The sequence below is a fragment of the Pseudophryne corroboree genome, unplaced genomic scaffold, assembly GCF_028390025.1.
Source record: "Pseudophryne corroboree isolate aPseCor3 unplaced genomic scaffold, aPseCor3.hap2 scaffold_1021, whole genome shotgun sequence".
NCBI classification, from domain to species: Eukaryota; Metazoa; Chordata; class Amphibia; order Anura; family Myobatrachidae; genus Pseudophryne; species Pseudophryne corroboree.
Window position 1 is genome coordinate 58,534 of NW_026967648.1, and position 21,987 is coordinate 80,520.

At 42.4% G+C, this 21,987-nt stretch overlaps 6 non-coding genes and 2 pseudogenes across 6 annotated transcripts; 6 read left to right on the top strand and 2 right to left on the bottom strand.

The window, feature by feature from the left end:
- Positions 1–1,930: 1,930 nt before the first annotated feature.
- On the top strand, positions 1,931–2,109 carry LOC134987879 (U1 spliceosomal RNA; annotated as a pseudogene).
- A 2,082-nt stretch (positions 2,110–4,191) lies between these two features.
- LOC134987824 (U1 spliceosomal RNA) lies at positions 4,192–4,354 on the bottom strand. The gene has a single exon (XR_010193393.1). It is a non-coding gene; the product is annotated as a U1 spliceosomal RNA (small nuclear RNA).
- A 9,354-nt stretch (positions 4,355–13,708) lies between these two features.
- On the bottom strand, positions 13,709–13,887 carry LOC134987875 (U1 spliceosomal RNA; annotated as a pseudogene).
- A 3,765-nt stretch (positions 13,888–17,652) lies between these two features.
- LOC134987873 (U1 spliceosomal RNA) lies at positions 17,653–17,815 on the top strand. The gene has a single exon (XR_010193420.1). It is a non-coding gene; the product is annotated as a U1 spliceosomal RNA (small nuclear RNA).
- A 671-nt stretch (positions 17,816–18,486) lies between these two features.
- LOC134987962 (U1 spliceosomal RNA) lies at positions 18,487–18,650 on the top strand. Its single transcript, XR_010193503.1, has one exon. It is a non-coding gene; the product is annotated as a U1 spliceosomal RNA (small nuclear RNA).
- A 152-nt stretch (positions 18,651–18,802) lies between these two features.
- LOC134987856 (U1 spliceosomal RNA) lies at positions 18,803–18,966 on the top strand. Its single transcript, XR_010193410.1, has one exon. It is a non-coding gene; the product is annotated as a U1 spliceosomal RNA (small nuclear RNA).
- A 670-nt stretch (positions 18,967–19,636) lies between these two features.
- LOC134987950 (U1 spliceosomal RNA) lies at positions 19,637–19,800 on the top strand. Its single transcript, XR_010193492.1, has one exon. It is a non-coding gene; the product is annotated as a U1 spliceosomal RNA (small nuclear RNA).
- Positions 19,801–19,952: 152 nt separating this feature from the next.
- On the top strand, positions 19,953–20,116 carry LOC134987872 (U1 spliceosomal RNA). Its single transcript, XR_010193419.1, has one exon. It is a non-coding gene; the product is annotated as a U1 spliceosomal RNA (small nuclear RNA).
- The last annotated feature ends 1,871 nt before the right edge of the window (positions 20,117–21,987 follow it).

Genomic DNA, 21,987 nt, shown 5'->3' on the forward strand with positions numbered 1-21,987 from the left:
TTTGGAGAGACAGAGAGAGAAAGTATGCCAGCACACACCCCAGCGCTATATGACCCAGGAAAAAAACACAATCATTTTATGTTTACCCAGTAGCGCTGTATTTCCATATATATATGCGCCTAATTATGTGCCCCCTCTTCTTTAAGACCCTCTTTCTACCGTGGTATAAGCAGGGGAGAGTCCATGGAGCTTCCCCTCAGTGGTGCTGTGGAGAAAATGGCGCTGGTGAGTGCTGAGGGAGAAGCCCCACCCCCTCAGCGACGGGCTTCTGTCCCGCTCAAATATAGTAAAAAAATGGCGGGGGCTCTTATATATATATACAGTGCCTAGCTGCATATATATTTATTTTGCCAAAGAGAGGTCTATATTGCTGCCCAGGGCGTCCCCCCTGCGCCCTTCACCCTTACACTGACTGCCGTGTGTGAGGTGTATTGGAGCAATGGAGCACAGCTTTACTGCTGTGCGTTACCTCAGTGAAGATCATGAAGTCTTCCGCCGCCTCTGAAGTCTTCTTTTCTTCTCATACTCACCCGGCTTCTATCTTCCGGCTCTGCGAGGGGGACGGCGGCGCGGCTCTGGGACGGACGGCGAGGGTGAGACCTGCGTACCGATCCCTCTGGAGCTAATGCTGTACAGTAGCCTAAGAAGCAGAGCCTATCAACTCACAGAAGTAGGTGTGCATCTCTCCCCTCCGCCCCTCGATGCAGGGAGTCTGTTGCCAGCAGGCTCCCTGAAAATAAAAAAATCTAACAAATATACTTTCTGTCAGGAAACTAAGGAGAGCTCCCTGAAAAGCACCCAGTCTCCTCTGGGCACAGTAGTAAACTGAGGTCTGGAGGAGGGGCATAGAGGGAGGAGCCAGTGCACACCCAGATCTAAAGTCTTTCTTAAAGTGCCCATGTCTCCTGCGGAGCCCGTCTATCCCCCATGGTCCTTACGGAGTCCCCAGCATCCTCTAGGACGTAAGAGAAAAATTATGCTGGCAGAAAAATCCAATTGAGTGATTAAACAGCTCCAGAGCTGCTCTGTAAGGCAAGTAAAAGGGTGTGGGCCCTGCAGCACTACCTGTAGTTTGCATTGTGCATTGGAAGCCTAGTTTGCTGTCTGTTTCCACTTCTTTTTTCTTGAGCCCTTCCCGTCTATACCCTTGTGCACTATCCTGACTTCTCCTCCCGTCTGCTTACTTTGTGCCTTCCAATGCACAATGCAAACTACAGGTAGTGCTGCAGGGCCCACACCCTTTTACTTGCCTTACAGAGCAGCTCTTGAGCTGTTACAGTGCCCAGCTGCTGCAAGAAATCAGCGTGAATGCTTCAGGGGCTGGGGCATGGCCAACATGAGCCCCACACCGAAGGAGGGTGGGGGTGTTTAATGCGAACTAGGGGTCTCGCACAATGCGAACTACAGGTAGTGCTGCAGGGCCCACACCCTTTTACTTGCCTTACAGAGCAGCTCTGGAGCTGTTACAGTGCCCAGCTGCTGCAAGAAATCAGCTTGAATCCTTCAGGGGCTGGGGCATAGCCAACATGAGCCCCACACCGACGGAGGGTGGAGGTGTTTAATGCGAACTAGGGGTCATCCAAGTGCCGCAAAAGGCCGCCATGCCCTGCACGCCCCTTTTCTCTTTTCATATGCAGACGAGGGTTGAAGCCAACTTTGACCCACTGCTTGGATGACATCGCCATATGCAAATCCATCTGCTGCAGGCCTTCCCCCAGGAATGCTTGCACTAGTTGTTGCATTTGGTTTGTTGTTTGGGGGTGCTTCAGTATTAGGCAGCCTTCTGCCCTCCCATGTTCATCTGAAAATATGTGTTCTCCCTGCAGTTGTTGTCCCCAGATGAGAGTTCCCTTGTGCTGCCTCAGTTGAATCTCCTTTACTTGACAGAGATGTGCCTGAGCAGCGGCCCTCCCCAGCCCTATCCCAAATCATACTTATTTTGCATAGGAGATACCATGGTCATGAAGACTGTTCTCCCAGGGTGCGGTTCATTCATTGCATTCTGGGTATGCTGACCCCTGTGATTTCCCCAAATGTGGGAAACTCGACGGCATTATTTAATGCGAACTAGGGGTCATCCAAGCACCGCAAAAGGCCGCCATGCCCTGCATACCCCTTTTCTCTTTTCATAAGCAGACGAGGTTTGAAGCCAACCTTGACCCACTGCTTGGATGACATCACTTGCTGCCTTTCCAATGAAGCAAGTTTAATTTAATAATAGGTGAAAAACCATCCCTACAAAGGTGTTAATCAGATACTTGGCTTTGTGGACACTTTTCAGAGCACAAATTTGTTAGCATAAAAATAAAGCCAGAAAATGAAGAGCTGTTTAATCACTCAATTGGATTTTTCTGCCAGCATATTTCTTTTTCTCTGCAACCCACTGCTAAATTGTGCTTCGTGGCTGTTTTTTTTATAAAATCACTTAATCAAATCTAACTCTGATTACATCAGAGAAGGCCAGGTACCCTACACCATAAGAGGTGGTTTGAAATTTTTACTTGTCTACTTAAAGATCACCAAAATCTGATAACAAGGTCAATTACGTCCCTAGGTGGGATTGAACCACCAACCTTTTGGTTAACAACTGAACACGCTAACTGTTTGTGCCTCAGAGACACTTTGCGAAAGTACATACTGACAAAGGCTAATAAGCATTCATCTAGAACGTTTCCTAGAAAAACTTTAAAAAGTCAATAATCTGGAGAGTTTTTGTAAGATGTTTCTTCCATCAACCAATGAAGAAACACATTGGTACTTTCCCATGATGAGTGAGTGCTTCAGGATCTCTTGCACTTACATGTGCAGCAGAGTACTGTAATGGAAGCATGCTGGGTCCATAACCCAGAGGTAGGCAGATTGAAACTATCCTCTGCTATATGCATTGTTTTTTGTTAATTAAAGTAATCCAAAACTGGGATTGATATTTTTGCTCTTTTATTTTTACTTAAAGTACAATAACTTTTACCATTTTAATTTGTTTTAATAGTATATTGACAGTATTGTTTTCTTTCAAAAATCCACTTAATTTTCTTTACCCTATTATTAAAATGGTAATTGACAAAAACAAACTACATTGTCACCAGAAGAGCAGTACAAAATATACAAGTGATATATTAAAATCATCTTTCCAGCTTTAATTTCAATGATGCCTTGGTGCAACAATTTTGTGAGAAACATCTTCACCCATAAAGAAAGATTTTCTTAATTCCTTACCTGTGTGCTGATTAGATATCACCTTGTTTTCACATTAAACAGACTTCCCCATGAGGAAGCAGCAAGGATGCAGTGACGTTTATGTTTCCTGGTGTCAACCTGTATTATTTCAGTAGACATTGAAATGAGGATGCATCTTGCTGCCTTTCCAATGAAGCAAGTTTAATTCAGTAATAGGTGAAAAACCATTCCTACAAAGGTGTTAATCAGAGACTTGGCTTTGTGGACACTTTTCAGAGAGCAAATTTGTTAGCATAAACATAAAATCAGAAAATGAAGAGCTGTTTAATCACTCAATTGGACTTTTCTGCCAGCATAATTTTTTTTCTCTGCAACCCACTGCTAAATTGTTCTTCCTAGCTGTTTTTTATAAAATCACTTAATCAAATCTAACTCTGATTACATCAGAGAAGGCTGGGTACCCTACACAATAAGAGGGGGTTTGAAATTTTGACTTGTCTACTTAAAGATCACCAAAATCTGATAACAAGGTCAATTACGTCCCTGGGTGGGATTGAATCACCAACCTTTAGGTTAATAGCCATACACACTAACTGATTGCGCCACAGCGACACTTTGCAAAAGTACATACTGACAAAGGCTAATAAGCATTCATCTAGAACGTTTCCTAGAAAAACTTTAAAAAGTCAATAATCTGGAGAATTTTTGTAAGAAACACATTGGTACTTTCCCATGATGAGTGAGTGCTTCAGGATCTCTTGCACTTACATGGGCTATTAACCAAAAGGTTCCCACCCAGTGATGTAATTGACCTTGTGATCAGATTTTGGTGATCTTTAAGTAGACAAGTCAAAATTTCAAACCCCCTCTTATGGTGTAGGGTACCTGGCCTTCTCTGACGTAATCAGAGTTAGATTTAATTAAGGTGCGCAAGGGCATAGAAGGGAGCGGTTTAAGAAAAGAGAAGTGGAAACAGACAGCAAACTAGGCTGGAGAGAGACCTGAGACAAAGAGATCTGAATTATACGAGAGCCGACCAGGGGAAACACAAATTATGCAGTCAAGTTTCCCACATTTGGGGAAATCGCAGGAGCAGCACACCCAGAGTGCAATGGGTGAGCCTTGCCCTGGGAGAAGCACCTTCATGATCATAGTATCTCACCTGGCAGGTAAGTAGGAGTTGGGCTAGTGCTGGGGAGGGTCGCTGCTCGGGTACGCCCCTGTCAAGTGAAGGAGATCCAACTGAGGCAGCACAAGGGAACTCTCGAAAGAAGAACAAGGCTAGAGGAAGATCTGAGACAAAGAAATCTGACTTTTACCAGAGCTGACCAGAGGAAAGCACAAACACAGTCCCCCACTACCACCAGGAAACATTAACGCCACTGCATCCTTGCTGCTTTCTCATGTGGAAGTCTATTTAATGTGAAAACAAGGTGATATCTAATTAGCACACAGAAAAGAAAATTAAGTGAATTTTTGAAAGAAAACAATACTGTCAATATACTATTAAAACAAATTAAAATGGTAAAAGTTATTGTACTTTAAGTAAAAATAAAAGAGCAAAAATGTCAATCCCAGTTTTGGATTACTTTAATTAACAAAAAAAATGCATATAGCAGAGGATAGTTTCAATCTGCCTACCTCTGGGTTATGGACCCAGCATGCTTCCATTACAGTACTCTGCTGCACATGTAAGTGCAAGAGATCCTGAAGCACTCACTCATCATGGGAAAGTACCAATGTGTTTCTTCATTGGTTGATGGAAGAAACATCTTACAAAAATTCTCCACATTAATGACTTTTTAAAATGTTTCTAGGAAACGTTCTAGATGAATGCTTATTAGCCTTTTTCAGTATATGCTTTTGCAAAGTGTCGCTGTGGCGCAATCAGTTAGTGTGTAAGGCTATTAACCAAAAGGTTGGTGGTTCAATCCCACCCAGGGACGTAATTGACCTTGTTATCAGATTTTGGTGATCTTTATGTAGACAAGTCAAAATTTCAAACCCCCTCTTATGGTGTAGGGTACCTGGCCTTCTCTGATGTAATCAGAGTTAGATTTGATTCAGTGATTTTATAAAAACAGCTAGGAAGCACAAATTAGCAGTGGGTTGCAGAGAAAAAGAAATATGCTGGCAAAAAAATCCAATTGAGTGATTAAACAGCTCTTCATTTTCTGGCTTTATTTTTATGCTAACAAATTTGTTCTCTGAAAAGTGTCCACAAAGCCAAGTCTCTGATTAACACCTTTGTAGGGATGGTTTTTCACCTATTACTAAATTAAACTTCCTTCATTGGAAAGGCAGCAAGATGCATCCTCATTTCAATATCTACAGAAATAATACAGGTTGACACCAGGAAACATTAACGCCTCTGCATCCTTGCTGCTTTCTCATGTGGAAGTCTGTTTAATGTGAAAACAAGGTGATATCTAATTAGCACACAGGTAAGGAATTAAGAAAATCTTTATTTAAGGGTGAAGATGCTTCTCACAAAATCGTTGCCCCAATGCATCATTGAAATTCAAGCTGGAAAGATGATTTTAATATATCACTTGTACATTTTGTATTGCTCTTCTGGTGACAATGTAGTTTGTTTTTGTCAATTACCATTTTAATAATCGGGTAAAGAAAATTAATTGGATTTTTGAAAGAAAACAATACTGTCAATATACTATTAAAACAAATTAAAATGGTAAAAGTTATTGTACTTTAAGTAAAAATAAAAGAGCAAAAATATCAATCCCAGTTTTGGATTACTTTAATTAACAAAAAAAAATGCATATAGCAGAGGATAGTTTCAATCTGCCTACCTCTGGGTTATGGACCCAGCATGCTTCCATTACAGTACTCTGCTGCACATGTAAGTGCAAGAGGTCCTGAAGCACTCACTTATCATGGGAAAGTACCAATGTGTTTCTTCATTGGTTGATGGAAGAAACATCTTACAAAAACTCTCCACATTATTGACTTTTTAAAATGTTTCTAGGAAACGTTCTAGATGAATGCTTATTAGCCTTTGTCAGTATGTACTTTTGCAAAGTGTCGCTGTGGCGCAATCAGTTAGTGTGTATGGTTATTAACCAAAAGGTTGGTGGTTCAATCCCACCCAGGGACGTAATTGACCTTATTATCAGATTTTGGTGATCTTTAAGTAGACAAGTCAAAATTTCAAACCCCCTGTTATGGTGTAGGGTACATGGCCTTCTCTGATGTAATCAGAGTTAGATTTGATTCAGTGATTTTATAAAAACAGCTAGGAAGCACAATTTAGCAGTGGGTTGCAGAGAAAAAGAAATATGCTGGCAAAAAAATCCAATTGAGTGATTAAACAGCTCTTTATTTTCTGGCTTTATTTTTATGCTAACAAATTTGTTCTCTGAAAAGTGTCCACAAAGCCAAGTCTCTGATTAACACCTTTGTAGGGATGGTTTTTCACCTATTACTAAATTAAACTTGCTTCATTGGAAAGGCAGCAAGATGCATCCTCATTTCAATGTCTACTGAAATAATACAGGTTGACACCAGGAAACATTAACGCCACTGCATCCTTGCTGCTTTCGCATGTTGAAGTCTGTTTAATGTGAAAACAAGGTGATATCTAATTAGCACACAGGTAAGGAATTAAGAAAATCTTTATTTAAGGGTGAAGGTGTTTCTCACAAAATCGTTACCCCAATGCATCATTGAAATTCAAGCTGGAAAGATGATTTTAATATATCACTTGTACATTTTGTATTGCTCTTCTGGTGACAATGTAGTTTGTTTTTGTCAATTACCATTTTAATAATAGGGTAAAGAAAATTAAGTGGATTTTTGAAAGAAAACAATACTGTCAATATACTATTAAAACAAATTAAAATGGTAAAAGTTATTGCACTTTAAGTAAAAATAAAAGAGCAAAAATATCAATCCCAGTTTTGGATTACTTTAATTAACAAAAAAAAAATGCATATAGCAGAGGATAGTTTCAATCTGCCTACCTCTGGGTTATGGGCCCAGCATTTTTCCATTGCAGTACTCTGCTGCACATGTAAGTGCAAGAGATCCTGAAGCACTCACTCATCATGGGAAAGTACCAATGTGTTTCTTCGTTGGTTGATGGAAGAAACATCTTACAAAAACTCTCCAGATTATTGACTTTTTAAAGTTTTTCTAGGAAACGTTCTAGATGAATGCTTATTAGCCTTTGTCAGTATGTACGTTTGTAAAGTGTCTTTGTGGCGCAATCTGTTAGTGTGTTTGGTTATTAATCAAAGGGTTGGTGGTTCAATCCCACCCAGGGATGTAATTGACCTTGTTATCAGATTTTGGTGATCTTTAAGTAGACAAGTCAAAATTTCAAACCCCCTTCTTATGGTGTAGGGTACCTGGCCTACTCTGATGTAATCAGAGTTAGATTTGAATCAGTGATTTTATAAAAAAAACAGCTAGGAAGCACAATTTAGCAGTGGGTTGCATAGAAAAAGAAATATGCTGGCAGAAAAATCCAATTGAGTGATTAAACAGCTCTTCATTTTCTGGCTTTATTTTTATGCTAACGAATTTGTTCTCTGAAAAGTGTCCACAAAGCCAAGTATCTGATTAACATATTTGTAGGGATGGTTTTTCACCTATTACTAAATTAAACTTGCTTCATTGGAAAGGCAGCAAGATGCATCCTCATTTCAATATCTACTGAAATAATACAGGTTGACACCAGGAAACATTAACGCCACTGCATCCTTGCTGCTTTCTCATGTGGAAGTCTGTTTAATGTGAAAACAAGGTGATATCTAATTAGCACACAGGTAAGGAATTAAGAAAATCTTTATTTAAGGGTGAAGATGTTTCTCACAAAATCGTTGCCCCAATGCATCATTGAAATTCAAGCTGGAAAGATGATTTTAATATATCACTTGTACATTTTGTATTGCTCTTCTGGTGACAATGTAGTTTGTTTTTGTCAATTACCATTTTAATAATCGGGTAAAGAAAATTAATTGGATTTTTGAAAGAAAACAATACTGTCAATATACTATTAAAACAAATTAAAATGGTAAAAGTTATTGTACTTTAAGTAAAAATAAAAGCTAAAATATCAATCCCAGTTTTGGATTACTTTAATGAACAAAAAAAAAATGCATATAGCAAAGGATAGTTTCAATCTGCCTACCTCTGGGTTATGGGCCCAGCATGCTTCCATTGCAGTACTCTGCTGCACATGTAAGTGCAAGAGATCCTGAAGCACTCACTCATCATGCGAAAGTACCAATGTGTTTCTTCATTGGTTGCTGGAAGAAACATCTTACAAAAACTCTCCAGATTATTGACTTTTTAAAGTTTTTCTAGGAAACGTTCTAGATGAATGCTTATTAGTCTTTGTCAGTATGTATTTTTCACAAAGTGTCTCTGTGGCGCAATCGGTTAGTGTGTTCAGCTATTAATCAAAAGGTTGGTGGTTCAATCCCATCCAGGGACGTAATTGACCTTGTGATCAGATTTTGGTAATATTTAAGTAGACAAGTCAAAATTGCAAACCCCCTCTTATGGTGTAGGGTACCTGGCCTTCTCTGATGTAATCAGAGTTAGATTTGATTAAGTGATTTTATAAAAAAACAGCTAGGAAGCACAATTTAGCAGTGGGTTGCAGAGAAAAAGAAAAATGCTGGCAGAAAAATCCAATTGAGTGATTAAACAGCTCTTCATTTTCTGGCTTTATTTTTATGATAACAAATTTGTTCTCTGAAAAGTGTCCACATAGCCAAGTATCTGATTAACATCTTTGTAGGGATGGTTTTTCACCTATTACTAAATTAAACTTGCTTCATTGGAAAGGCAGCAAGATGCATCCTCATTTCAATATCTACGGAAATAATACAGGTTGACACCAGGAAACATTAACGCCACTGCATCTTTGCTGTTTTCTCATGTGGAAGTCTGTTTAATGTGAAAACAAGGTGATATCTAATTAGCACACAGGTAAGGAATTAAGAACATCTTTATTTAAGGGTGAAGATGTTTCTCACAAAATCGTTGCCCCAATGCATCATTGAAATTCAAGCTGGAAAGATGATTTTAATATATCACTTGTACATTTTGTATTGCTCTTCTGGTGACAATGTAGTTTGTTTTTGTCAATTACCATTTTAATAATCGGGTAAAGAAAATTAATAGGATTTTTGAAAGAAAACAATACTGTCAATATACTATTAAAACAAATTAAAATGGTAAAAGTTATTGTTCTTTAAGTAAAAATAAAAGAGCAAAAATATCAATCCCAGTTTTGGATTACTTTAATTAACAAAAAAAAATGCATATAGCAGAGGATAGTTTCAATCTGCCTACCTCTGGGTTATGGACCCAGCATGCTTCCATTACAGTACTCTGCTGCACATGTAAGTGCAAGAGATCCTGAAGCACTCACTCATCATGGGAAAGTACCAATGTGTTTCTTCATAGGTTGATGGAAGAAACATCTTACAAAAACTCTCCACATTATTGACTTTTTAAAATGTTTCTAGGAATCGTTCTAGATGAATGCTTATTAGCCTTTGTCAGTATGTTCTTTTGCAAAGTGTCGCTGTGGCGCAAGCAGTTAGTGTGTAAGGCTATTAACCAAAAGGTTGGTGGTTCAATCCCACCCAGGGACTTAATTGACCTTGTTATCAGATTTTGGTGATCTTTAAGTAGACAAGTCAAAATTTCAAACCCCCTGTTATGGTGTAGGGTACCTGGCCTTCTCTAATGTAATCAGAGTAAGATTTGATTCAGTGATTTTATAAAAACAGCTAGGAAGAACAATTTAGCAGTGGGTTGCAGAGAAAAAGAAATATGCTGGCAGAAAAATCCAATTGAGTGATTAAACAGCTCTTCATTTTCTGGCTTTATTTTTATACTAACAAATTTGTTCTCTGAAAAGTGTCCACAAAGCCAAGTCTCTGATTAACACCTTTGTAGGGATGGTTTTTCACCTATTACTAAATTAAACTTGCTTCATTGGAAAGGCAGCAAGATGCATCTTCATTTCAATGTCTACTGAAATAATACAGGTTGACACCAGGAAACATTAACGCCACTGCATCCTTGCTGCTTTCGCATGTGGAAGTCTGTTTAATGTGAAAACAATGTGATATCTAATTAGCACACAGGTAAGGAATTAAGAACATCTTTATTTAAGGGTGAAGATGTTTCTCACAAAATCGTTGCCCCAATGCATCATTGAAATTCAAGCTGGAAAGATGATTTTAATATATCACTTGTACATTTTGTATTGCTCTTCTGGTGACAATGTAGTTTGTTTTTGTCAATTACCATTTTAATAATCGGGTAAAGAAAATTAAGTGGATTTTTGAAAGAAAACAATACTGTCAATATACTCTTAAAACAAATTAAAATGGTAAAAGTTATTGTACTTTAAGTAAAAATAAAAGAGCAAAAATATCAATCCCAGTTTTGGATTACTTTAATTAACAAAAAAAAATGCATATAGCAGAGGATAGTTTCAATCTGCCTACCTCTGGGTTATGGACCCAGCATGCTTCCATTACAGTACTCTGCTGCACATGTAAGTGCAAGAGGTCCTGAAGCACTCACTTATCATGGGAAAGTACCAATGTGTTTCTTCATTGGTTGATGGAAGAAACATCTTACAAAAACTCTCCACATTATTGACTTTTTAAAATGTTTCTAGGAATCGTTCTAGATGAATGCTTATTAGCCTTTGTCAGTATGTGCTTTTGCAAAGTGTAGCTGTGGCGCAATCAGTTAGTGTGTAAGGCTATTAACCAAAAGGTTGGTTGTTCAATCCCACCCAGGGACTTAATTGACCTTGTTATCAGATTTTGGTGATCTTTAAGTAGACAAGTCAAAATTTCAAACCCCCTGTTATGGTGTAGGGTACCTGGCCTTCTCTGATGTAATCAGAGTTAGATTTGATTCAGTGATTTTATAAAAACAGCTAGGAAGCACAATTTGGCAGTGGGTTGCAGAGAAAAAGAAATATGCTGGCAGAAAAATCCAATTGAGTGATTAAACAGCTCTTCATTTTCTGGCTTTATTTTTATACTAACTAATTTGTTCTCTGAAAAGTGTCCACAAAGCCAAGTATCTGATTAACATATTTGTAGGGATGGTTTTTCACCTATTACTAAATTAAACTTGCTTCATTGGAAAGGCAGCAAGATGCATCCTCATTTCAATATCTACTGAAATAATACAGGTTGACACCAGGAAACATTAACGCCACTGCATCCTTGCTGCTTTCTCATGTGGAAGTCTGTTTAATGTGAAAACAAGGTGATATCTAATTAGCACACAGGTAAGGAATTAAGAAAATCTTTATTTAAGGGTGAAGATGTTTCTCACAAAATCGTTGCCCCAATGCATCATTGAAATTCAAGCTGGAAAGATGATTTTAATATATCACTTGTACATTTTGTATTGCTCTTATGGTGACAATGTAGTTTGTTTTTGTCAATTACCATTTTAATAATAGGGTAAAGAAAATTAAGTGGATTTTTGAAAGAAAACAATACTGTCAATATACTATTAAAACAAATTAAAATGGTAAAAGTTATTGTACTTTAAGTAAAAATAAAAGCTAAAATATCAATCCCAGTTTTGGATTACTTTAAAGAACAAAAAAAAAATTCATATAGCAAAGGATAGTTTCAATCTGCCTACCTCTGGGTTATGGGCCCAGCATGCTTCCATTGCAGTACTCTGCTGCACATGTAAGTGCAAGAGATCCTGAAGCACTCACTCATCATGCGAAAGTACCAATGTGTTTCTTCATTGGTTGCTGGAAGAAACATTTTACAAAAACTCTCCAGATTATTGACTTTTTAAAGTTTTTCTAGTAAACGTTCTAGATGAATGCTTATTAGTCTTTGTCAGTATGGGCTTTTTGCAAAGTGTCTCTGTGGCGCAATCGGTTAGTGTGTTCAGCTATTTATCAAAAGGTTGGTGGTTCAATCCCACCCAGGGACGTAATTGACCTTGTGATCAGATTTTGGTGATATTTAAGTAGACAAGTCAAAATTGCAAACCCCCTCTTATGGTATAGGGTACCTGGCCTTCTCTGATGTAATCAGAGTTAGATTTGATTAAGTGATTTTATAAAAAAACAGCTAGGAAGCACAATTTAGCAGTGGGTTGCAGAGAAAAAGAAAAATGCTGGCAGAAAAATCCAATTGAGTGATTAAACAGCTCTTCATTTTCTGGCTTTATTTTTATGATTACAAATTTGTTCTCTGAAAAGTGTCCACAAAGCCAAGTATCTGATTAACATCTTTGTAGGGATGGTTTTTCACCTATTACTAAATTAAACTTGCTTCATTGGAAAGGCAGCAAGATGCATCCTCATTTCAATATCTACGGAAATAATACAGGTTGACACCAGGAAACATTAACGCCACTGCATCTTTGCTGTTTTCTCATGTGGAAGTCTATTTAATGTAAAAACAAGGTGATATCTAATTAGCACACAGGTAAGGAATTAAGAAAATCTTTATTTAAGGGTGAAGATGTTTCTCACAAAATCGTTGCCCCAATGCATCATTGAAATTCAAGCTGGAAAGATGATTTTAATATATCACTTGTACATTTTGTATTGCTCTTCTGGTGACAATGTAGTTTGTTTTTGTCAATTACCATTTTAATAATCGGGTAAAGAAAATTAATTGGATTTTTGAAAGAAAACAATACTGTCAATATACTATTAAAACAAATTAAAATGGTAAAAGTTATTGTACTTTAAGTAAAAATAAAAGAGCAAAAATATCAATCCCAGTTTTGGATTACTTTAATTAACAAAAAAAATGCATATAGCAGAGGATAGTTTCAATCTGCCTACCTCTGGGTTATGGACCCAGCATGCTTCCATTACAGTACTCTGCTGCACATGTAAGTGCAAAAGATCCTGAAGCACTCACTCATCATGGGAAAGTACCAATGTGTTTCTTCATTGGTTGATGGAAGAAACATCTTACAAAAACTCTCCACATTATTGACTTTTTAAAATGTTTCTAGGAATCGTTCTAGATGAATGCTTATTAGCCTTTGTCAGTATGCACTTTTGCAAAGTGTCGCTGTGGCGCAATCAGTTAGTGTGTAAGGCTATTAACCAAAAGGTTGGTGGTTCAATCCCACCCAGGGACTTAATTGACCTTGTTATCAGATTTTGGTGATCTTTAAGTAGACAAGTCAAAATGTCAAACCCCCTGTTATGGTGTAGGGTACCTGGCCTTCTCTGATGTAATCTCTGATGTAATTTAGCAGTGGGTTGCAGAGAAAAAGAAATATGCTGGCAGAAAAATCCAATTGAGTGATTAAACAGCTCTTCATTTTCTGGCTTTATTTTTATGCTAACAAATTTGTGCTCTGAAAAGTGTCCACAAAGCCAAGTATCTGATTAACACATTTGTAGGGATGGTTTTTCACCTATTATTAAATTAAACTTGCTTCATTGGAAAGGCAGCAAGTGATGTCATCCAAGCAGTGGGTCAAAGTTGGCTTCAAACCTCGTCTGCTTATGAAAAGAGAAAAGGGGTATGCAGGGCATGGCGGCCTTTTGCGGTGCTTGGATGACCCCTAGTTCGCATTAAATAATGCAGTCGAGTTTCCCACATTTGGGGAAATCACAGGGGTCAGCATACCCAGAATGCAATGAATGAACCGCACCCTGGGAGAACAGTCTTCATGACCATGGTATCTCCTATGCAAAATAAGTATGATTTGGGATAGGGCTGGGGAGGGCCGCTGCTCAGGCACATCTCTGTCAAGTAAAGGAGATTCAACTGAGGCAGCACAAGGGAACTCTCATCTGGGGACAACAACTGCAGGGAGAACACATATTTTCAGATGAACATGGGAGGGCAGAAGGCTGCCTAATACTGAAGCACCCCCAAACAACAAACCAAATGCAACAACTAGTGCAAGCATTCCTGGGGGAAGGCCTGCAGCAGATGGATTTGCATATGGCGATGTCATCCAAGCAGTGGGTCAAAGTTGGCTTCAACCCTCGTCTGCATATGAAAAGAGAAAAGGGGCGTGCAGGGCATGGCGGCCTTTTGCGGCACTTGGATGACCCCTAGTTCGCATTAAACACCTCCACCCTCCGTCGGTGTGGGGCTCATGTTGGCTATGCCCCAGCCCCTGAAGGATTCAAGCTGATTTCTTGCAGCAGCTGGGCACTGTAACAGCTCCAGAGCTGCTCTGTAAGGCAAGTAAAAGGGTGTGGGCCCTGCAGCACTACCTGTAGTTCGCATTGTGCGAGACCCCTAGTTCGCATTAAACACCCCCACCCTCCTTCGGTGTGGGGCTCATGTTGGCCATGCCCCAGCCCCTGAAGCATTCACGCTGATTTCTTGCAGCAGCTGGGCACTGTAACAGCTCAAGAGCTGCTCTGTAAGGCAAGTAAAAGGGTGTGGGCCCTGCAGCACTACCTGTAGTTTGCATTGTGCATTGGAAGGCACAAAGGAAGCAGACGGGAGGAGAAGTCAGGATAGTGCACAAGGGTATAGACGGGAGGGGCTCAAGAAAAAAGAAGTGGAAACAGACAGCAAACTAGGCTTCCAATGCACAATGCAAACTACAGGTAGTGCTGCAGGGCCCACACCCTTTTACTTGCCTTACAGAGCAGCTCTGGAGCTGTTTAATCACTCAATTGGATTTTTCTGCCAGTATAATTTTTCTCTTACGTCCTAGAGGATGCTGGGGACTCCGTAAGGACCATGGGGGATAGACGGGCTCCGCAGGAGACATGGGCACTTTTAGAAAGACTTTAGATCTGGGTGTGCACTGGCTCCTCCCTTTATGCCCCTCCTCCAGACCTCAGTTTACTACTGTGCCCAGAGGAGACTGGGTGCTTTTCAGGGAGCTCTCCTGAGTTTCCTGACAGAAAGTATATTTGTTAGATTTTTTTATTTTCAGGGAGCCTGCTGGCAACAGACTCCCTGCATCGAGGGGCGGAGGGGAGAGATGCACACCTACTTCTGTGAGTTGATAGGCTCTGCTTCTTAGGCTACTGTACAGCATTAGCTCCAGAGGGATCGGTACGCAGGTCTCACCCTCGCCGTCCGTCCCAGAGCCGCGCCGCCGTCCCACTCGCAGAGCCGGAAGTTAGAAGCCGGGTGAGTATGAGAAGAAAAGAAGACTTCAGAGGCGGCGGAAGACTTCATGATCTTCACTGAGGTAACGCACAGCAGTAAAGCTGTGCTCCATTGCTCCAATACACCTCACACACGGCAGTCAGTGTAAGGGTGAAGGGCGCAGGGGGGACGCCCTGGGCAGCAATATAGACCTCTCTTTGGCAAAATAAATATATATGCAGCTAGGCACTGTATATATATATAAGAGCCCCCGCCATTTTTTTACTATATTTGAGCGGGACAGAAGCCCGTCGCTGAGGGGGTGGGGCTTCTCCCTCAGCACTCACCAGCGCCATTTTCTCCACAGCACCGCTGAGGGGAAGCTCCACGGACTCTCCCCTGCTTATACCACGGTAGAAAGAGGGTCTTAAAGAAGAGGGGGGCACATAATTAGGCGCATATGGAAATACAGCGCTACTGGGTAAACATAAAATTATTGTGTTTTTTTCCTGGGTCATATAGCGTTGGGGTGTGTGCTGGCATACTCTCTCTCTCTGTCTCTCCAAAGGGCCTTGTTGGGGAACTGTCCTCAGATAAGAGGATTCCCTGAGTGTATGGTGTGTCGGTACACGTGTGTCGACATGTCTGAGGTAGAAGGCTCTCCTAGAGAGGAGCAGGAGCAAATTAATGTGGTGTCTCCATCGACAACGCCGACACCTGACTGGATGGATATGTGGAATGTTTTAAGTGCTAATGTAAACTTATTACACAAGATATTAGACAAAGCTGAAGCTAGGGAACAGTCAGGGAGTCAACCCATGCCTGTCCCTATGTCGCAGGGACCTTCGGGGTCTCAAAAGCGCCCACTATCCCAAATAGTTGACACAGATACCGACACAGATTCTGACTCCAGTGTCGACTACGATGATGCAAAGTTACAGCCAAAATTGGCTAAATGTATTCGATATATGATTATTGCAATAAAAGATGTTTTGCACATCACAGAGTCCCCTGTCCCTGACACGAGGGTACACATGTATAAGGGAAAGAAACCTGAGATAACCTTTCCCCCCTCACATGAGTTGAACGAATTATGTGAAAAAGCTTGGGAATCTACAGACAAAAAGCTGCAGATTCCCAAAAGGATTCTTATGGCGTATCCTTTCCCGCCAATGGACAGGATACGGTGGGAATCCTCCCCTAGGGTGGATAAAGCATTGACACGCTTATCCAAAAAGGTAGCGCTGCCATCCCAGGATACGGCTACCATCAGGGACCCTGCTGACCGCAAGCAGGAGGTTACCCTAAAGTCCATTTACACACATTCTGGTACCTTACTCAGACCGGCAATTGCGTCGGCCGGGGTTGTAGCGCGGTGGCAGCATGGACAGATACCTTATCAGCAGAGATTGAGACCCTAGATAAGGATGCTATGTTATTGACCATAGGGCATATAAAAGATGCTGTCCTATATATGAGAGATGCTCAAAGTGACATTAGTCTACTGGGTTCTAGAATAAACGCTATGTCGATTTCTGCTAGACGAGTCCTATGGACCCGGCAATGGACAGGTGATGCCGACTCAAAAAGGCATATGGAGGTTTTACCTTACAGGGGTGAGGAATTGTTTGGGGAAGGTCTCTCGGACCTAGTCTCCACAGCTACAGCTGGTAAATCAAATTTTTTGCCTTATATTCCCTCACAGCCTAAGAAAGCACCACATTATCAAATGCAGTCCTTTCGATCACAGAGAAACAAGAAAGTACGAGGTGCGTCCTTTCTTGCCAGAGGTAAGGGCAGAGGGAAGAAGCTGCACAACACAGCTAGTTCCCAGGAACAGAAGTCCTCCCCGGCCTCTACAAAATCCACTGCATGACGCTTGGGCTCCGCTAAAGGAGTCCGCCCAGTTGGGGGCACGTCTTCGAGTTTTCAGCCACATCTGGGTTCATTCGCAGGTGGATCCCTAGGCAATAGAAATTGTTTCTCAGGGTTACAAGCTGAAATTCGAAGAGGTGCCTCCTCGCCGGTTTTTCAAATCGGCCCTACCATCTTCTCCCCAGGAAAGGGAGATAGTGTTAAATGCAATTCACAAATTGTATCTTCAACATATGCAGATGAGGGTTCCAGCCAACTTTGGCCCACTGCTTGGATGACATCACCGTATGCAAATCCGTCTTCTGCAGACCTTCTCCCAGGAATGCTTGTACTAGTTGTTGCATTTGGTTTGTTGTTTGGGCGTGCTTCAGTATTAGGCAGCCTTCTGCCCTCCCATGTTCATCTGAAAATATGTGTTCTCCCGGCAGTTGTTGTCCCCAGATGAGAGTTCCCTTGTGCTGCCTCAGTTGAATCTCCTTTACTTGACAGAGATGTGCCTGAGCAGCGGCCCTCCCCAGCCCTATCTCAAATCATACTTATTTTGCATATGAGATACCATGGTCATAAAGATTGTTCTCCCAGGGCAAGGCTCACCCATTGCACTCTGGGTGTGCTGCTCCTGCGATTTCCCCAAATGTGGGAAACTTGACTGCATAAATTGTGTTTCCCCTGGTCGGCTCTCGTATAATTCAGATCTCTTTGTCTCAGGTCTCTCTCCAGCCTAGTTTGCTGTCTGTTTCCACTTCTGTTTTCTTGAGCCGCTCCCTTCTATGCCCTTGCGCACTATCCTGACTTCTCCCGTCTGCTTACTTTGTGCCTTCCAACGCACAATGCGAACTACAGGTAGTGCTGCAGGGCCCACACTCTTTTACTTGCCGTACAGAGCAGCTCTGGAGCTGTTACAGTGCCCAGCTTCTGCAAGAAATCAGCTTGAATGCTTCAGGGGCTGGGGCATAGCCAACATGAGCCCCACACCGAAGGAGGGTGGAGGTATTTAATGCGAACTAGGGGTCATTCAAGCACCGCAAAAGGCCGCCATGCCCTGCATAACCCTTTTCTCTTTTCATATGCAGATGAGGGTTCCAGCCAACTTTGGCCCACTGCTTGGATGACATCACCGTATGCAAATCCGTCTTCTGCAGACCTTCTCCCAGGAATGCTTTTACTAGTTGTTACATTTGGTTTGTTGTTTGGGGGTGCTTCAGTATTAGGCAGCCTTCTGCCCTCCCATGTTCATCTGAAAATATGTGTTCTCCCTGCAGTTGTTGTCCCCAGATGAGAGTTCCCTTGTGCTGCCTCAGTTGAATCTCCATTACTTGACAGAGATGTGCCTGAGCAGCGGCCCTCCCCAGCCCTATCCCAAATCATACTTATTTTGCATAGGAGTTTCCATGGTCATGAAGATTGTTCTCCCAGGGTGAGGTTCATTCATTGCATTATGGGTATGCTGACCCCTGTGATTTCCCCAAATGTGGGAAACTCGACTGCATTAATTGTGGTAGTGGGGGACTGTGTTTGTGCTTTCCTCTGGTCAGCTCTGGTAAAATACAGATTTCTTTGTCTCAGATCTTCCTCTAGCCTTGTTCTTTTTTCGAGAGTTTCCTTGTGCTGCCTCAGTTGGATCTCCTTCACTTGACAGGGGGGTGCCCGAGCAGCGACCCTCCCCATCTCTAGCCCAACTCCTACTTACCTGCCAGGTGAGATACTATGATCATGAAGGTGCTTCTCCCAGGGCAAGGCTCACCCATTGCACTCTGGGTGTGCTGCTCCTACGATTTCCCCAAATGTGGGACACTTGACTGCATAATTTGTGTTTCCTCTAGTCGGCTACTCGTATAATTCAGATCTCTTTGTCTCAGGTCTCTCTCCAGCCTAGTTTGCTGTCTGTTTCCACTTCTCTTTTCTTGAGCCGCTGCCTTCTATGCCCTTGTGCACTCTCCTGACTTCTCCTGTCTGCTTACTTTGTGCCTTCCAACGCACAATACAAACTACAGGTAGTGCTGCAGGGCCCACACCCTTTTACTTGCCTTTCAGAGCAGCTCTGGAGCTGTTACAGTGCCCAGCTGCTGCAAGAAATCAGCTTGAATGCTTCAGGGGCTGGGGCATAGCCAACATGAGCCCCACACTGACGGAGGGTGGAGGTGTTTAATGCGAACTAAGGGTCATCCAAGCGCCGCAAAAGGCCGCCATGCCCTGCATACCCCTTTTCTCTTTTCATATGCAGATGAGGGTTCCAGCCAACTTTGGCCCACTGCTTGGATGACATCACCGTATGCAAATCCGTCTTCTGCAGACCTTCCCCCAGGAATGCTTGTACTAGTTGTTGCATTTGGTTTGTTGTTTGGGGTGCTTCAGTATTAGGCAGCCTTCTGCTCTCCCATGTTCATCTGAAAATATGTGTTCTCCCTGCAGTTGTTGTCCCCAGATGAGAGTTCCCTTGTGCTGCCTCAGTTGAATCTCCTTTACTTGACAGAGATGTGCCTGAGCAGCGGCCCTCCCCAGCCCTATCCCAAATCATACTTATTTTGCATAGGAGATACCATGGTCATGAAGATTGTTCTCCCAGGGTGAGGTTCATTCATTGCATTCTGGGTATGCTGACCCCTGTGATTTCCCCAAATGTGGGAAACTCGACTGCATTATTTGTGGTAGTGGGGGACTGTGTTTGTGCTTTCCTCTGGTCAGCTCTGGTAAAAGTCAGATTTCTTTGTCTCAGATCTTCCTCTAGCCTTGTTCTTTTTTCGAGAGTTTCCTTGTGCTGCCTCAGTTGGATCTCCTTCACTTGACAGGGGGGTGCCCGAGCAGCGACCCTCCCCAGCTCAAGCCCAACTCCTACTTACCTGCCAAGTGAGATACTATGATCAGGAAGGTGCTTCTACCAGGGCAAGGCTCACCCATTGCACTCTGGGTGTGCTGCTCCTACGATTTCCCCAAATGTGGGACACTTGACTGCATAATTTGTGTTTCCTCTGGTCGGCTACTCGTATAATTCAGATCTCTTTGTCTCAGGTCTCTCTCCAGCCTAGTTTGCTGTCTGTTTCCACTTCTCTTTTCTTGAGCCCCTGCCTTCTATGCCCTTGTGCACTCTCCTGACTTCTCCTGTCTGCTTACTTTGTGCCTTCCAACGCACAATGCAAACTACAGGTAGTGCTGCAGGGCCAACACCCTTTTACTTGCCTTACAGAGCAGCTCTGGAGCTGTTACAGTGCCCAGCTGCTGCAAGAAATCAGCTTGAATGCTTCAGGGGCTGGGGCATAGCCAACATGAGCAGCAAGATGCAGCACTGGACTATTAGTAATGTACTGTTGTATGCTGAGCACCACAATGCAGCACAAGACAATGAGCAGTGATACTGAGCACTGATGAGGATACTACTGAGAACTGACACTGAGCAGGAGAGACACACTACTAGTATTACTGAGCAGCAATAAGTAACCACTGATACTGGGCACTGATATTGAGATTTCCACTGAGAGAACATAGCCACGTCCTCTCCGCTCTCTCTTCAATGCACGAGTAAAAATGGCGGCAACGCGCAGCTCTTTATATGGAATCCGAATCTCGCGAGAATCCGACAGCGGGATGATGACATTTTCCCTTGTTCAGGTTTTCCGAGTCAGGCGGGAACAACCGAGCCTGCCTCGGACCAGTGTAAACCACGTGGAGTTCGTCGGGAATTCGGTTCTCGGAGAACCGAACCCGCTCCTCTATATATACTATATTACTATGTTACTGTAGTATACAGAACACCACAATGCAATGAGCAGTGATAGTGAGCACTGATGAGGATACTAGAACTGACACTGAGCAGCAAGATGCAGCACTGGACTATTAGTAATGTACTGTAGTATGCTGAGCACCACAATGCAGCACAAGACAATGAGCAGTGATACTGAGCACTGATGAGGATACTACTGAGAACTGACACTGAGCAGGAGAGACACACTACTAGTATTACTGAGCAGCAATAAGTAACCACTGATACTGAGCACTGATATTGAGATTTCCACTGAGAGAACATAGCCACGTCCTCTCCGCTCTCTCTTCAATGCACGAGTAAAAATGGCAGCAACGCGCAGCTCTTTATATGGATTCCGAATCTCGCAAGAATCCGACAGCGGGATGATGACATTTTCCCTTGTTCAGGTTTTCCGAGTCAGGCGGGAACAACCGAGCCTGCCTCGGACCAGTGTAAACCACGTGGAGTTCGTGGGGAATTCGGTTCTCGGAGAACCGAACCCGCTCCTCTCTACCTTATACCCATCAATTTTTTTATTTTCAATCTAAGCCCCTGCAGTTTTCTGTAAGCATCTGCTTCGCTATGATGATCAACAAGTCACAAGGGCAAACACTCAGGGCTTGAGGCGTAGATCTTAGGACCAGCTGCTACAAGCATGGCAGAGGTGTCACTATCACTGGTGACACCCAGAGAGGTGGCAAGGGAGATTGTAATGCAGTGCGCGCAGATAAACAGCGCAATGGTAAAAAGGAGGCATGGTTTCATAGGTAGGGGCGTGGCCTGGTGGCCTGAATCTACATTTTGTTGCTCCGGGTGTCCCGGGGGTTGGGGGCTGCACCCGGGGACTAGTGTGTGAGCTGTGCTGGCTCCTGCACAGTGACAGGGCATGGCCACCCAGCATGACGCCTCCCTTCTTGACCATGCTGTAATTGCAGTCGCACTGCAGTTCAGCGTGATCATAAAAAATGGTGTAGGCTCCTGCTGGTGCAGGCTGTAGAGAAAAGCTGCTGTGACCACGCCCCCTGTGTCTCCTCCGTTGCAGACCCCATTTTGAAGCCTTGCCCCCGGACTAAGAGAAAAGTATGCCCTTGCGCACTATCCTGACTTCTCCTCCCGTCTGCTTAATTT